At 40.4% G+C, this 15030-nt stretch overlaps 1 protein-coding gene across 4 annotated transcripts in view; it reads right to left on the bottom strand.

Moving 5' to 3' along the window:
- The window catches only part of SYNE2 (spectrin repeat containing nuclear envelope protein 2), a 284958-nt gene extending 273199 nt beyond the window's left edge, over nucleotides 1-11759 (bottom strand). For 2 of the 4 annotated variants that reach the window (XM_053928253.2, XM_053928254.2), the window contains exon 1: nucleotides 11558-11758. The gene's annotated coding sequence lies outside the window, so the exon portion shown is untranslated. Of the gene's footprint in view, nucleotides 1-11557 lie in introns of all 4 variants that reach the window. The other 2 variants (XM_053928255.2, XM_053928258.1) reach the window with 2 other exon arrangements.
- Between the last annotated feature and the right edge of the window lie 3271 nt (nucleotides 11760-15030).

The following is a 15030-nucleotide window of genomic DNA, read 5'->3' as shown; positions in this document are numbered from 1 at the left end:
CCAACCAATGACAACCTAGTTTTCAGGACAATGCTCAACCCACTGAGCCACACTAGTCAGGGTTTGTCTGGATTAAAAAAATATATATATATATTTCTGTCCACTCCTGAGATTCAATCTATCTTCTAGTTCATTAACATAGTTAAAAATTATGTACCTTCCTGTGAAGATAAGCTTCCAAAAACAAGTCTAATCCTTCTGACCACTTAACCTCCAATAACTCAGATTACAAGATTCTTAAATTTTCTTTTCATGGAATTTCAGACTACAGTTTTGAGATTTCTAAGAAATATTTTTCCCTTCTCTCAAAGCTTTCCTCCTAGAAATATCCCTGACCTGTCCCCAGTCCCCAAAACACAAAATAACATAAAACCCTCAAAAAGAAACACAACCTAAATTGATTTCTCCCCATCAGTGTACAATTAGAACACTCCCCCTACAATGTCTTATACATAATATTTTCCTGGAAAAAAAAAAAAAACCTATAGCCACTGAAGGATCTCGGGAAGTAGGGCCACTAAGACAAAACAAAATCTCATGTAATCCTTTAGTTGAAACTCCTCCAACTTATTTTGTTACAAAGCTGAGCGACTCAGTACAGTACTGAGATTTGTATCTGATTAAAAAATGTTATCTCAGTATTTGCACATTCCTTCTGACAATCTACAGTGCAATAAAAGTGAAATTACCAGTGACGTCTCCTTGTTTTAACTTGAAAGTAATAACAGGTAAATTCTCAAAATGTGTAGGTTCTGTATTTGATAATAATGATAAAACAGTAACAAGAAGAGTTAATTTATTTAGTACTTAATTCGTGCCACATACTTTACATGTACCATCTCTGTAATCCTCACAAGTCTATAAGATAGACATTATCTACCCCATTTAGGGAATCACAGAAGCTACGTTTAACTTGCCCAAGACCAAACTGCAAGTTACTGGCAAGACCTGCTTGAACAGAAGTATGCAGGCTCCACATTCCATGTACTTAAAAGAAACTTCCTAACGGGCAAGATCTAGCTAATCTACTCACATATCCCATGATTCTATAGAGAAATTTACCAGGGCACATATCATGTGATCACTCAACCTAGGAAGTAATTAACAGATGAATACAGTGACCAAACTAAAATGGGCCTATGTTAATTTAAATTCTTTTATCCTCTGGAAAAAAAAAAATCAGATGAAACCTGCTTTTTGTCCACTGTTGAACTGGCAGTTAACTGGTAAACTTGTGTAATAAATTAACTAACAAAACTGGTTTAACAACACAGAAGAGGCTCAAGGTCTCTAAATTCTAACCCTAGTATGTCACTGATTTGAAAGGTGATCAACAGTACTTAACTCCAGTTACATTTAATGTTTATGGGACTTTCAGAACACAGTCTAAAAGAACTCTTATTTATGAAGCCTCAATAATGTACCCTGATACCAAATGTCTAGGTAAGAAGGAAAAAGCACAAGTCCTACCTACTTTGCATAATTACTGCTTTGCCAAGGCTCCAAGTGTTCACAAACATTCAAACAGGATAAACACAACCATCCACAATGATTTTTCTCTAGGGACAGAGACTGCAGAAATGGAAAGTGAAAATAATACGAGGAGGAGTTTTTGCTTTTTAAGTATGTATATGGTTGTATGTGTGTTGTTGAACTTTTGTAATAATAAAAATAAACTTTTAGGAAATGCTCATAGTCTTCCAGACTTAACTTTTATCTGTACCCACAAGCTTGACCTCAGATTCCACATCTCATCATCTAACGAAGGGGATAATGTTAAGGAGAAAAGCATTCACTCTGCCCCCTCATACTCCTCAATTCAATTAAAACAAGGCTCATTTTATAAAGTTCTTACCCACTCCTATCCAAATATTCCCATTTCATTAAAAGCAAGAGAAAAGAAATCTTGAAGGACTCTACCCTGCAAGCAGCACTAAAAGGAAAGTAATATTGGAACTTGAGATTGAATATGAAAACTCCCTTGACATTCCTCAGGTAACAAATTCAAATCACCCAGTTAGAGGGATAGTCTGTCTCTCCCCACGGTAAAGACAATGCAATGGGAGCCTGAATGTGGAAACTGATGAGAAATGCCAGAGAGAAGCCTGCTGCCTTCAGGGCTCACTCACTCATTCTTTCTAGTCCAGGCTCTCCTCTCGCTACAAAGAGCTTGAAGAGAAAAAGTGAGAAGTGCTTTGTAATTAAGGTAGATATTTAAATAATGTCAGACCTCTGCTGAGCCTCTCTTTCTCTCTCCATAAAAATCCTATATGCTTCCAATAATGATTTGTTAAGATGCTCAGCATAATCCTTGAGACATAGCAGGTGCACAATAAATGTGAGCTTCCTTCTTTCAGAACTCGATTTCCAACTGCCAGCTACATGTCCGCTGATCCTGAGCTCAGAGAACCAGTTCGCCCACCCCACTGCCAGACCATCACTTTCTCCTCCCCCCTCCCTCTCCCAAGTAATGGCACCAACAGTCTTTGGCACCTAACTGAGAATTCTGAAAACACTCTTGTATTTGAATTCCCTGATTCTCCAATACATCTTTCAGAACATTATCGTGAAACAGAGCTCACACCGAGCACCTGCTGTGGTTCCCCTGTGACAAGAAGGAGAGAGTCCAAACACTTTTGTGAGCAAAACTCCCCAAGAACTAACCACGAAGCCTGCACTTCCGCTGGCGCTTCTTTCACTCAGTATCATACTGGAGTGGTTCTTTTACAAGGCTATCTCCCCCAGTTCCTGAAGAACAGGGACCCCGTCTGGTTGATTTCTGATCACCCTGAAACACCTGTCACTTAGCCCCTTGTTCCCCACACCTGAATTGAATGTAGTAACTAGCACTTATTCCTGTGTTCTATAGTGTTCACCTGTAGGTACTGTACTGTCTGTTATCTGTACTCATTATCTCAGCAATACTCAAAACACTCCTACAAGGTAGGTCGTTTTTTGGCCTCTGTTTCAACAGATGAGGAAACTCAATCAGGTTATGTGATTTGCCCAAGTGATACAGCAGGTATATGGTAAAGCCAGAATTTGAACCAAGCTCAGTCTGACTTCAGAAGCACATTCTTAACCATTACACTATACCACACACATTTCTAAAAATTCATTTGTTCCTTCTAATACTCATACACATGGGAGTATTACTCGAGATCAAGGCCCCAGTAAATTATATTCTCCTGTCAGCCCATGGAAGCCATTTTGGTTCCTCTCCAGTCCATGGGCATAAACAAGCAGGTCCACATTCTCCCAGACTCACTTATTTTTCTCCTTCCTTACCCCCACCCCCAACCCTCTGAAAAAGAGACCAGAAGAAAATGATTTGCAATGAAATCTTTCCCTTTTGTGTCACACGCATTGTTTACAAGGTTTACCAGACACAAAGAACCTGAAAGAATATGTTGGATCATTTCAAAACATACTTCCCTGCTCAAACCTGATGTCAGCAGCAGTTGCTAAGAAAACACACAGCCAACTACGAGACAACACGATGACTCAGAAAGGAGCGAGTGCACCTCCATCGCCAGCAGAGTCTTGTAATCAAATCATCAACCTGTGCTTATAAGCATTTGGGAGTTTCCTTTCATCAGGATCAGAAAGTAATCTAGTCAGTTCTGGACTAAACACTGTTTATAAAATTAATTGTTACCCAACTGAGTTGCATGCAGCTTGCTACAACGAAAAAAAAAATGCAAAGACTACAAAGGTAACAGACTTTCTTTGAAACACAGGCCCATTAACAGAGAAATAATTCTGTGTGTCATCAAATGCATGACTACAAAGGATATTCAAACAAGAGAATGCTAGTAACCTTTTTTTAACATACAAGTATGAATAATAAAACACACCTTTAACTCTTTTATAAACAGAATTTATAATAGTCATTCCTCTTTAAAAATTTTTTTCTGAATATCTACCTTGGAATTTTGAACCAAAAGCTCTAGCATGCCTTCGTCTAGCAAAACAACCTCCTCCAATAGACTTCCGGGAAGTCCAGGAAGCTCAGAGAGTCCCAAAGAAGCTGGACCCAAGGAGGAACACAAGACACATCATAATTACATTACCCAAGATTAAACGCAAGGACCTACGTCCAAGATTACTGTATCCAGCAAAGCTATCATTTAGAATGGAAGGGAGGATAAAGTGCTTCTCAGATAAGGTCAAGTTGAAGAGGCTCATCATCACCAAGCCCTTATTATATGAAATGTTAAAGGGAGTTACCTAAGAAAAAGATCAAAAATAGGAACAGTAAAAATGACAGCAAACTCACAGTTATTAACGACCACACATAAAACAAAAACGAGAGCAAACTAGGCAAACAACTAGAACATGAGGGTTGTCAATAAGGGAGTGGGAGGGGGAGAGGGGGGTAAAGGTACAGAGAATAAGTAGCATAGATGATAGGTGGAAAATAGACAGGGGGAGGGTAAAAATAGTGTAGGAAATGTAGAAGCCAAAGAACTTATAAGTATGACCCATGGACATGAACTATGGGGGGGGGGAATGTGGGAGGGAGGGGGGTGGGCAGGATGGAGTGGAGTGGGGGGGGGAATGGGACAACTGTAATAGCATAATCAATAAATATATTAAAAAAAAAAAAAAAAAAAAAAAAAAAAAAAAAAAAACAACCTCCTCCTGCATGGCCATAACCTGTCACAGAACTATCATAGCAGCTTAGATGCATGAGTTATGGGCTGCTGTTGTTTTGTTTTGTTTTAATTATTTGTTTTGGAGGCATGGGAACAGTCTTGAACAGCTTTATTTTTTTATTTTTCAATTACAGTTGACAGTCAATACTATATTAGTTGCAGGTAGACAGCATACTGGTTAGACATTTATATAATTTACAGAATGATTCCCCACCCCACCCCCTATAAGTCTAGGACCCACCGGGCACCGTACACACAGTTATTAAAGTATTACTGCCTGTAGTCCCCACGCTGTACTTTACATCCCTCTGACTGTTTAATAACTGCCAATTTGTACTTCTTAATCCCTTCACCTACTCAGCCCCCAAGTCCTCTGCAACCATCAGTTCATCTCCATCTATGAGCTGGTTTCTGCTTTGGTTAGTTTTTTAGATTCCACATATAAGCAAAATCATATAGTATTTATCTTTGTCTGACTTATTTCAGCTTTACTTCTTTTATTACTATGCACATAAGGTAAAACTTACTTTTAAGTAATTAGCATTTTTTAAATTATAATTAGCTAACATCTATTGTATGACCCATTAATTAATGTGTCAGACCGTCACAGCCAAAAATTAACTTTTCAGTCACAATACAATCATTTCTTTCTCAGGATATCATATAACTTGTACTCCAAAGCCAGAGTGGGAGAAAACAGGTAGTCTGTCTGTGCAGATTAATTCTGACCCCTCCCTCTGAACTTGAACTCTCTGATAGCCTGAGCTCTAACTAATCTCTGACCTTGATGAAAAGAACATGTGCAGAACATTGACTAAAATGAATAGATTTTTTAAAAAGATGTATTGTTTCTCCCTAAATGTTGATTACCTTTTCTCTCTCTACATGAGGCAACGTAATTGCTGAGATGAGTAATGGGAATTTTTAATATATGATTATAACGTAAATTTTTAATGTGTTAAAATTTGCCTAAAACTGCAAAAGCTTCTTATAACATCTCCCTTCCCAAAAACCTGCCTTTCAAATTTAAGTTTCTCCTTCTGGCACAATATTTCAATGTTGTCAGTATATAGGTATATATTCTTTCTTACTATTCTGGAATATTATCTATAAGTATAATGTATATATTACTATTATAATGATGGTACATATAATATTTTGGTAAAATGTTTTGACTCTTATAGCTAGGATATTTATTTAATGAATTTTATGTTAATAGGAATACATATATACAAAAGTCCACATTACTATTTTGTTTTACTCATCTTTTGTGTAAACTCAGATAAACTTTTATAATTTATTGTACAACCATGAAAAAGCTATATATGATTCAGTTTCAAATTCATCTCTAGCACCTTAAGAGCTCCAATCATTTAAAAATCTAATCATTGATGAATGAAATGATATGATATGTGGATTTTACTTCGAAATAACCTAGCACGCAGGGATAGGTGAGGGTGTAGGTAAAACCAGATCATCAGAACTTGATAATAATTAATTCTGGGTAATGTTTACATGGAGTTCATTTCACTATTATCTCTGCTTTTGAATATATTTGAAATTTTTCATAATAAAATTTTTTAAATTCTAATTTACGATTTCTCCAGTGTCAGGCATAACTTTACCAATTTCTGTTTCACCCACATAGAAATAAATGTTTTACATGACATTTCATTGGTGCCGACACGGCTCTTGTGAAATACTGAGGAATAGAGTAAACGGAGTCACTATAGTCAAGCTGCTAAGTTATTAAAATCAAGGAGGCTGAGGTATGAGGAACTGATTCTATTTTTGTGTTAACTAGCCTGGGAACTTAAACTTTTGAACTTTCCAGTCCTGCATTAATGCCTGAATATACATCAAACCTGCAGATAACCCTATGGGTACCAGCCGAACGACTAAGGAAAGAATGCTCGTGTATCTAGACCCTCTGACATCCATTACCCAAACTGTTTGATATCCGCTGTCCAGACCAGCAATCGTCTAGAGAGAGTTGCCATCTTGGACCAATCCAGAGGCTAAGAACGCAGGACTGATTCTTCTCACAGATGTACTTTTTACTATAAGAACTCTTAGCTTTTCTTTCTTCTTCAGAATACATCTGGGTTTTTGCCTAGTTGTGTTTATGGTTTGCAAACCCTAAGACCCTTGAATAAATCTTCATCATTTATTTCTAGCTAAAGCCTCCAGACTCTTTTTGAATTAGTTTAACAGTATAATGGGGGAAATAGCACATTTCTTATCTACAGTCATAGATTTAAGAGTTAGGAAAAGAGCTCAGAAATCATCTAATCCTCTATGCCGGTGTTTTCACCATCTTGCGTGTGCATCGGAATCCCTTGGAAAGCTTGTTAAACACCGGTTGCTGGACCCCACCCTCAAGGTTTCTCATTCAGTGGGTCTGACACTGCTGGTCCTCAGACCACACGTTGAGAACCACTGCTCTAAGCTGATCCCCATTGCCCTGTTCAAGTATCCATTGCAGTGATCACCAATTACCACATCACAGTGCACGTTCCTCTGCTTGTGGGCCTGTCTCTTACTAGACAGTTGGCTTTCTAAAGCCAAGGGACATAAATTTGCATCAATGTGCCAGAGCCCAAATTCAGTAACTGTTTACAAAATAATTTATTGAATGAATGGAGATTTTTTACTCATTTATAGTTGAATATATTTGTCACTATATTATCATTCAGAATAGAGGTACATTTGCACACTCAGATGGACAGCAGCTACTCACTGATGACAACCACCGGCTGTACCTAAAGGAAGACAGAAGTCAGCTGGAACCAGAGTAACAGGAAGGCAAATTCTAAAGATCCTAGAACTGCATCTCAGACCACAGTTTTCAATCAATGAATACTAACAAGCAGAAGCTTGAGGCTCACTTTTATCGAATGTGTTACTTTGACTTGAAGAGCTATAACTGAGTGTTTTTCATCTCAGACACCATCAAAAGAAAGAAATGCTTTCAAACTTATCTTTCAAAGTTTCTTGGGGTCTGGAATATGTCAGCACAGGCAGGCCGATTCCTTCTCCCAATCCACCTCCCCCCTCCTAATGCTGCTCAGAGGAAAGATGAGAAGCACAGCACACTCGGCAGCGCCTGTCTGAAGTTCTCCAAGCCCGGGTGTACCGACTGTTGCGCTGCACAGGATCCTGAAGCATCTTTCTATAACAGCAATCTACTCAAAGATGATCCGGTGAATTTTATGTAAGGAAATAAACTAAGTTCTGGTTTCTGAATTTCACTACTTCTTTGAAGTGTATTCTAACTTTACAAGTATATATGTGTATATATATTCATACATATGAATGCAATAACCTCAGTATGTGATTTTTTTATTATCATTTAACAACAGTAGAATCAAAATATAACCTGTGTAACTGCATGGGTAAATACATGGTTCTATTCTTATTACTTAGATCTCCTTAAAAAATAAGTGACTGCTCAAACAGAAATAATAATGTAGTGTGGTGTGTATAACAGACAGAAAGCAAGATGTATGGCAATAGCACACAGGTCAAAAGAAGAGAAATTGAAATACACTATTACAAGGTTTTCATACCACATGAAATGATACAATGCACTCGAAGGTAAACTGGGCTAAGTTAAATATACACTACAAACCCTAAAGCAACCACTGAAATAACAAAATAAGGAATACCTAGTAAACCAAAAGAGATAAAATAGATAAAAAGCGTCCCATAAATTCAAACAAAGAAAGAAAAAAGGAGGACTAAAGAAACCAAGAACAGATGAGACAAACAGAATACAAGTAGCAAGATTTATAACTATTATCAATAATCATTATAAATGGTCCAAACATCCAAATTAAAAGGCAGAGATTGTCAAATTGGTTAAAAAAGCAATACCCTTCAAGGAAGTGGAGCATAATTCTCTACTCCTTACGTGTGAGTGGCACATAGTGACTTCCTTCCCAAAAAGTACAGTACAGAAGGGAGAGAAAAGAGTAACTCCACAGTGGAGAAACCTGACAACCGCTCCAGCAGCCAGGTGATCAAGGTCAACATAAATAGCAGTAAGTCGTGTTGATGTGATAACATTCCTTTGACATGGTGTAATTAGAATACACATTCTTTTCAGGTGCACATGAAACATTTACCAAAATAAATTATCCTCTGGGCGACAAAACAATTCTCAGTAAATGTGAAAGGATTCAATCCAGACAAAGTATGCTCTTTGACACAGTGGATTTATATTAGAAACCCGTAACTGAAAGATCTCTGGAAAATCTACAAGTATTTGTAAACTGAGTAATATACTTCTGTGTGGCTCAAGGTCAAAAAATAAAAGAAAATTTAAAAAAGGATTTGAAATTAATAAAAGGGAAATCACACCAGATCGAAATGTATGAGACGCCAATAAAGCAGTACTTAGGGAGAAATTTACAAGACTAAATACCTACATCAGAAAAAAGGTCACAGATCAATGACCTAAAGAAACTAGAACAAGAGCAAATTAGACCCAAAGTAGAAGAAAAAAAATAATAAGGATCAGAGTAAAAATCAATCAAATAGAAAAACAATAGAGAATACCAATGAAACCAATGACCAGTTCATTGAGAAAGTCAATACAATTGATAAACTCGTAGCCTAGAATTTCTCCACCTTGGGAGGCTGAAGAGGACCCCAGGTGGTAAACTCTGGGGGCCACTATCAGGTCTGGTCTTTCACTTAGCAGGAGATGGGAAGCCTTGTTATCTGATTTGCATTTTAAAACCTGTGATTGGCTTGCTAATGTTTTTTATGTTCTGCCCATCTACCCACTGGATGAGCATAGGAACCACAGCTCTCCTGGGCGTTACAACTCCAGCACCGAGCACAATACACTGCAGGCCCTCAAATATTTGTTCGATGAATGTAAAGCATCTACTGGTACAGAATAAGCATTCCATAAATGGTATTATTTGGCACCTCAGAGCCCAGGACAGGGCTAGCATATGATAAAAGCTTGTTTGAGTAAATGAATGAATAATTTTGTGTAATTGTTGAAAATCTGTTGTATTTAAAACATATGTATAAGGACAAATGAGCCAATTGTTTTCACCCTTTCCCTTACTCGACTCCATTTTTGACATTTACAGTAAACTTTCCCTCAGTTCTCTAAACAGACTGCAATATCCTGCAAACACAATAGTACTGATGCACTGAAATGCTTGTAAAATGTTTAATTGGGTAAACTTACATGATTTTAAAAAACCCATCTTAATGTACAAAGCGGAGCTCACTTAAACTGGTTTGATTTGGGTTTTTTTTTCTATTTTATATGCATTTTTTTTAATTTTACTGTATTTTTTTCTATTACCATTCACCCCATTCCCTCTCCCACCCCCACCCTACCCCCCTCAATCACCACAGTTACTGAATCCCAATAAAATCCTTCACTCATACACGTGACAATTAAATTTCCACTTTTTATTTTGACGTATCCAGCGTCTCCACGAAAAAAAACTAAACCAGGATTAATTACACCTGTTCCCTTTTCCCCTCGGTGTGGGTGGGTGCGTGGGCGGGGGTAAGGCCCTTGGGAGTGAGTCTCAGCAGTTTTCCAGAAAGAAAATTCAAGGAGTCAAGCATTAAACTATAAAAACACATCCAATGTTCCATCTCATAAAACGTGAACACTCTCTCCTAATGTTGATAATGTCTCAATGGCAGCGACCTGAGAGGTAAAGAATTGTAATTCCAACCCTAAACATGTCGAGCCTCTCCTAGCACAACCACATAATATCTGCAAGGTGGACTTCGGAACTATGGAAACTTTTAGAAAAGCATATGAAAGTTAACTGAAATCAAGCAAACTTTTAAAAAGAAAAGATTGATGCAACAGTGTTGAGCGGCCAGAAAGAACCTGCTCGGTTTGGCTCGGACTTGCTGGTGCTTGTACACAATCGTGCCTGCTGGCAGCTCGCTCAGACGCTCCCTTCCACTAGGGGAGGGACAAATAATAACTTTCAGACATAACAGGCGTCCACAAAGGCAAATGTTACACAGGACTTCTCAATCTCCATCAAATACGGTGACAATGTTGTTTCGAGCAGCACTGATTCCTGGCAAGTTCCCCACCCCCCGCTTTTTTTTAACAGATGAAAAATAACCTAAGGAGGTGAAGGTGTTACCATCAGACCCTTGAGGCAATTTCAGACAACAAAGACCCCAAGCAATCAAAATGGAATTATAATCCAAGCCGTCCGAGTGTCCGGCTTCCTGCACGCCGCAATTCCTCGAGTGTCCCGGCCCTCGGGTCCCCGCGCCCTCTCCAGCCCGGGTGCGCCCCGCCCTCCCGTCCTCCGGTCCCCGGGCGAGCCTCACGCCACCCACGCTTTGGCAATCTCTGCACCGCGGCTCTCCGAGCTCTATCTCACGCGGCGTTCAAAATCTTTCCCGCCCAAGCGTGACGCGAGGGACGAAAACAATCAGCGGACTGCGAGCGCTGGGGCCTGGGCCTACAGGGACGACTGGGGGGGGATCCAGAACGAGCCCCCTGCGGAGCCCCCTACACAGCCCCCTTCCCAGCCCCGCGGACCGGCGGGCTGGGGCCCGGAGGTGACACAAAGAAGCCAGACAGACAAACGCCACCCGCTGGCGCTCGCTCCAATCCCTGAGCGCCCCGCCCGCTGACAAGTTTGCGGCGCCCTCCACGCACCCCGCTCTCCCCACCCAAGCAAAGTTTCCCGTGGCCGGGCTTGGACCCCGACAACGGATCGGTTCCTGTCCCCGGCGGCCCCCGCCCCCGGCGGCCCCCGCCCCCGGCTCCGGGACCGTCCTTCCCTCGCCCCCGCCCCTTCTCCTCCCTCCCACTGTCCCTCCCTCCCCGCTCCAGCCCGCTCACTCCGGGGCGCACCCGGGTGCTGGGGCCCCGCGGCCGCGCTCACCCGCTGCTGTCCCTGCGAGGGCGCGGGCTGGGGCCAGCCCAGGCTAGCGCCCCTCTAGCCTTGCTCTCTCGATCGCCCCTTCGCTCGATCTCCCGCTCGCTTTTTCGGTCCAGCGGAAGGCTCGGGGCACGGCAGTGCGCGCTCGGCTCCTTTGCGCTCTGAAAGCTGCAAACCACGCCCCGCAGCTTCCCCGCCCGCTGTGGGCCGCCGAGTCCCGCGCTCGCCGCTCGGCGGCTCTAGTCGAGCCCGCCCGCGAACGCCGGGGGCGGAGCACCCGCCTCCCCCCCTTAGGCCCCGCGGCTGCCGAGGGCTGGCAACTTTCTTTCCCTGTTTTGGAACCTGAGAGATAGTGTGAGGGAGAGGCTCACTCAGCAGGCAGGTTGACGACCCGGGCGGAAGGGGCGTGGGGATAGGAGGAGTGCCCCAAACTAACTCAAGCTTTTCTGGATAACTTAAACAAGGATAGACCTTAATCCTTTGTGGACTCTTTGTAAAATGAGGAATTTGGATTAGATGGTTTTAAGGATCTGGATCAGTAATTCCAATAGCATGGTGCAGACTTCAGGGTCACCTGGAGGGAAGGGGAGGTGCTTGTTAGCAACATATTACTGGGTCCCTCTCCCCCACTGGACGCTGGAGAGTGGGGAAGAGCCTCGAGCTTATGACACGATATACAAATTCCAGGTCTGAAATTCAGTGGAAACTGAATGCTTGGGAGTGAGTCCTGCAGGTAGCAGTTTGATTTTCCAGCAAATTACTCAGTGCCTTTGGGCTCAAGATGACATCACTTGACTCCCACTTACCTGTTGTGCTATTACAGTATTACTAAGGCATTCAAGGTCCTAAATGAAAGGTATTGTATCAACTCACTATTATTACAAAGAGAAACAGTGACTTTCAGATATTTCTCACATAAGTTTGTATTGCAATCAAATTCTTCTAAGTCCAAATTCATGTATGTTGTACAGCTACGGAATCTTTTTTATTGATGATCAATAGCTCAATTCTTACCAAAATAGCATGCTACCAGTCTACACGTCATTCTTTGTATTCCCAGATAATCACTCTGATAGTATCACTTCTTAATCTACCTACATTTGCATTATTTATCATTAATGGTCTATAATGATACAATAAATGTCTATAAAGCAAGAAGATCCTTCTGGTCCTGAGGTTTCTTTTCATAGAAAAGACCACTTTGCCTGATAGAATATATACAAATCAAAGAGCCAGTTTCAAGGAGAAGTTGAGCTCCAGGGTTCATGGAGATGTCTACAAAGCATTGTCTGCTATTTTCCTTCTCTGTTCTATCTATTGTTTATTGCCATTTTACATCAGTCGCTTCCTTTACAGTAAATACTTCACAATCATCATGGCAACAGTCTCTGGAGAAAATGTTTTTAATACTTTCTTAATTATTGTTCCCTTCTAGGTTCTATGCTACAAGTCCTCTAAGTAAAAGGACTCTTGTTCCATATTGTATATAATGCACTTAAAAGAATCCAGAATAAAATGTCTCAAAATGTTTTCAGATGTCCCCAAGCCATGTGGTGTCTCCTGGCCATGTCAGTTTGGATATTAAATTAATACCTACTTTTAAATCAGCACATTAGACTCCTGGCGGGAGTACTGAAACAGATCCTCCATTCTTTGAAGTGAAAATAAAGCTAAGCCCAACAGACACACCTGGCTCTTGCGAAACACAACACTGAGCATGCAAACCGATGGCCCCTGCGCTCACATTTCTGACTGGAGGAGTAAGGGTTGCCATGAAGCCGGCTGTGCCCCATTCTCTCAGCGCAGACGCAGCACAACAACTTAGTATGATGCCATGCTCTGCCTTTTAGCTATCATTTCCATCAGGCCTCTGTATTTATAACAAAAGATCTATTGGGCTTGACAGCCCATCTGAGAGTCTTTGCCAGATCCAATTGTGATTAAAAAGGTTTTGCAAACTGATAAAACTGAAAGCACATCTGAGATTTGGTACACAAGATACAGTGGCATATGGTGACAACTACTGAAGCAGACATTCACTACATACTGCCACATTGTACTGAGTAGCGCAGAAAACGTAGCACAACATGGTCCAAGGCATTCAAGTGAGTTGGACATCCGCATGCCATTAAAGGAAGTAAATTCATCACGGATTAAGTTATGCAGCAGCTCCTCTGTCACAGCACGGATTTCTCTGGACTAGAGTTGTGTGTTATGTTCCTGCATCCCTCACTAGAAAGGCAACGGATTTTATTCTGGGAGCAAATTCTACTTTTGTACTTTGATGCCATATTGAGAAGGATTGTGGGGTTGCATCAAGGTTTGGCAAGAAAGAATACAAGGTGATTAATAATTGAGTCTCTCTGCCATAGGCACAGAAGAGGGAATATTAATACTAGTATCATGTACTTATCAATCCTAATGGTAATAGGAGAAAATAATATTAAATGATTGGCTGGATGAGTAAGCGAAGTTAAGAAGAACACGAAGTAAAAAAAAAAAGAAACATGGAGAGAGAGACAGAGAGAGAAAAGAATGAAAGAAAAGGAGAGAAGAAGCAATACAAAGTATGTTAACCCAAAGAGACAAGTATAATAATAATATTAATAATGTGAAGCAGGGTGAGAACATCTGACTACTTGCCTCTATTTTATTAACAATGTTACTACTAGAGACAAAAGGAGATTGCCTTAAAGCTGAACACTGCTTTTGCTACAATATTTTTTACCACATGGAGCACTTTTATAAGCCTGGGATGAAAATAGCTAGCCAGGAAAACAGCTCTGTTCCTTTGTCCAAGAGTCCAATCACACCCTGTAAAGGCCTGAGCTCCTTATCTCATTCTGGTCTTGTTTCCTGCCAAACCTAGAAACTAACACAAATAAATGGCTAATTGCTCCCTTGACCAATGTGATCTTACTGACCATTGTCTGGATTCAAGTACAAGGTTGTGTCCAACAACGTGCAAGTGTGCACTGCCAATTTATTCAGTAGATGGTCTCCTAAAATACTGAACCAACAGAAGGCATTTCTGCCAATTTCACTAGAGTCCCACATTCTAGAGTTTGAAAAAAGGTTAAAACAAGTGTCACAATTCAGTGAAATCACATATGTAAAGGGCTAAGCATGGAGCCTGGAACACAATAAGGACTCAACAACTGACAGCTGTTAATGAATTATTTTCAAAACCTCTTTTATTGAAATGGTAAATTAAAGTATTGGATTTTTTAAAATTCCACAATACCTCATTTTACACAGGAGAAGGTTAACCCTTAGGGTAAAATATATGCCAAATGGCATAAAACTAGTAGTGCCAGTCCCTGGATTAGAACCTAGAGAAGTTTTCAGCAGAAATAAATGTATAATTTAGAGGAATTCTGTTATATATCTTATTTGTTTTATTGTTAAGTGCAATACATTTAATTAGTCATTCTGTTTGGCTCACAATTTTAAAAAAAATAAATAGAAACAAGAGG

Source organism: Desmodus rotundus, chromosome 7 (assembly GCF_022682495.2).
Source record: "Desmodus rotundus isolate HL8 chromosome 7, HLdesRot8A.1, whole genome shotgun sequence".
Classification (NCBI taxonomy): domain Eukaryota; kingdom Metazoa; phylum Chordata; class Mammalia; order Chiroptera; family Phyllostomidae; genus Desmodus; species Desmodus rotundus.
The sequence above is the reverse complement of the archived record's forward strand: the minus strand, read 5'-3'. Positions and strand labels throughout refer to the sequence as shown.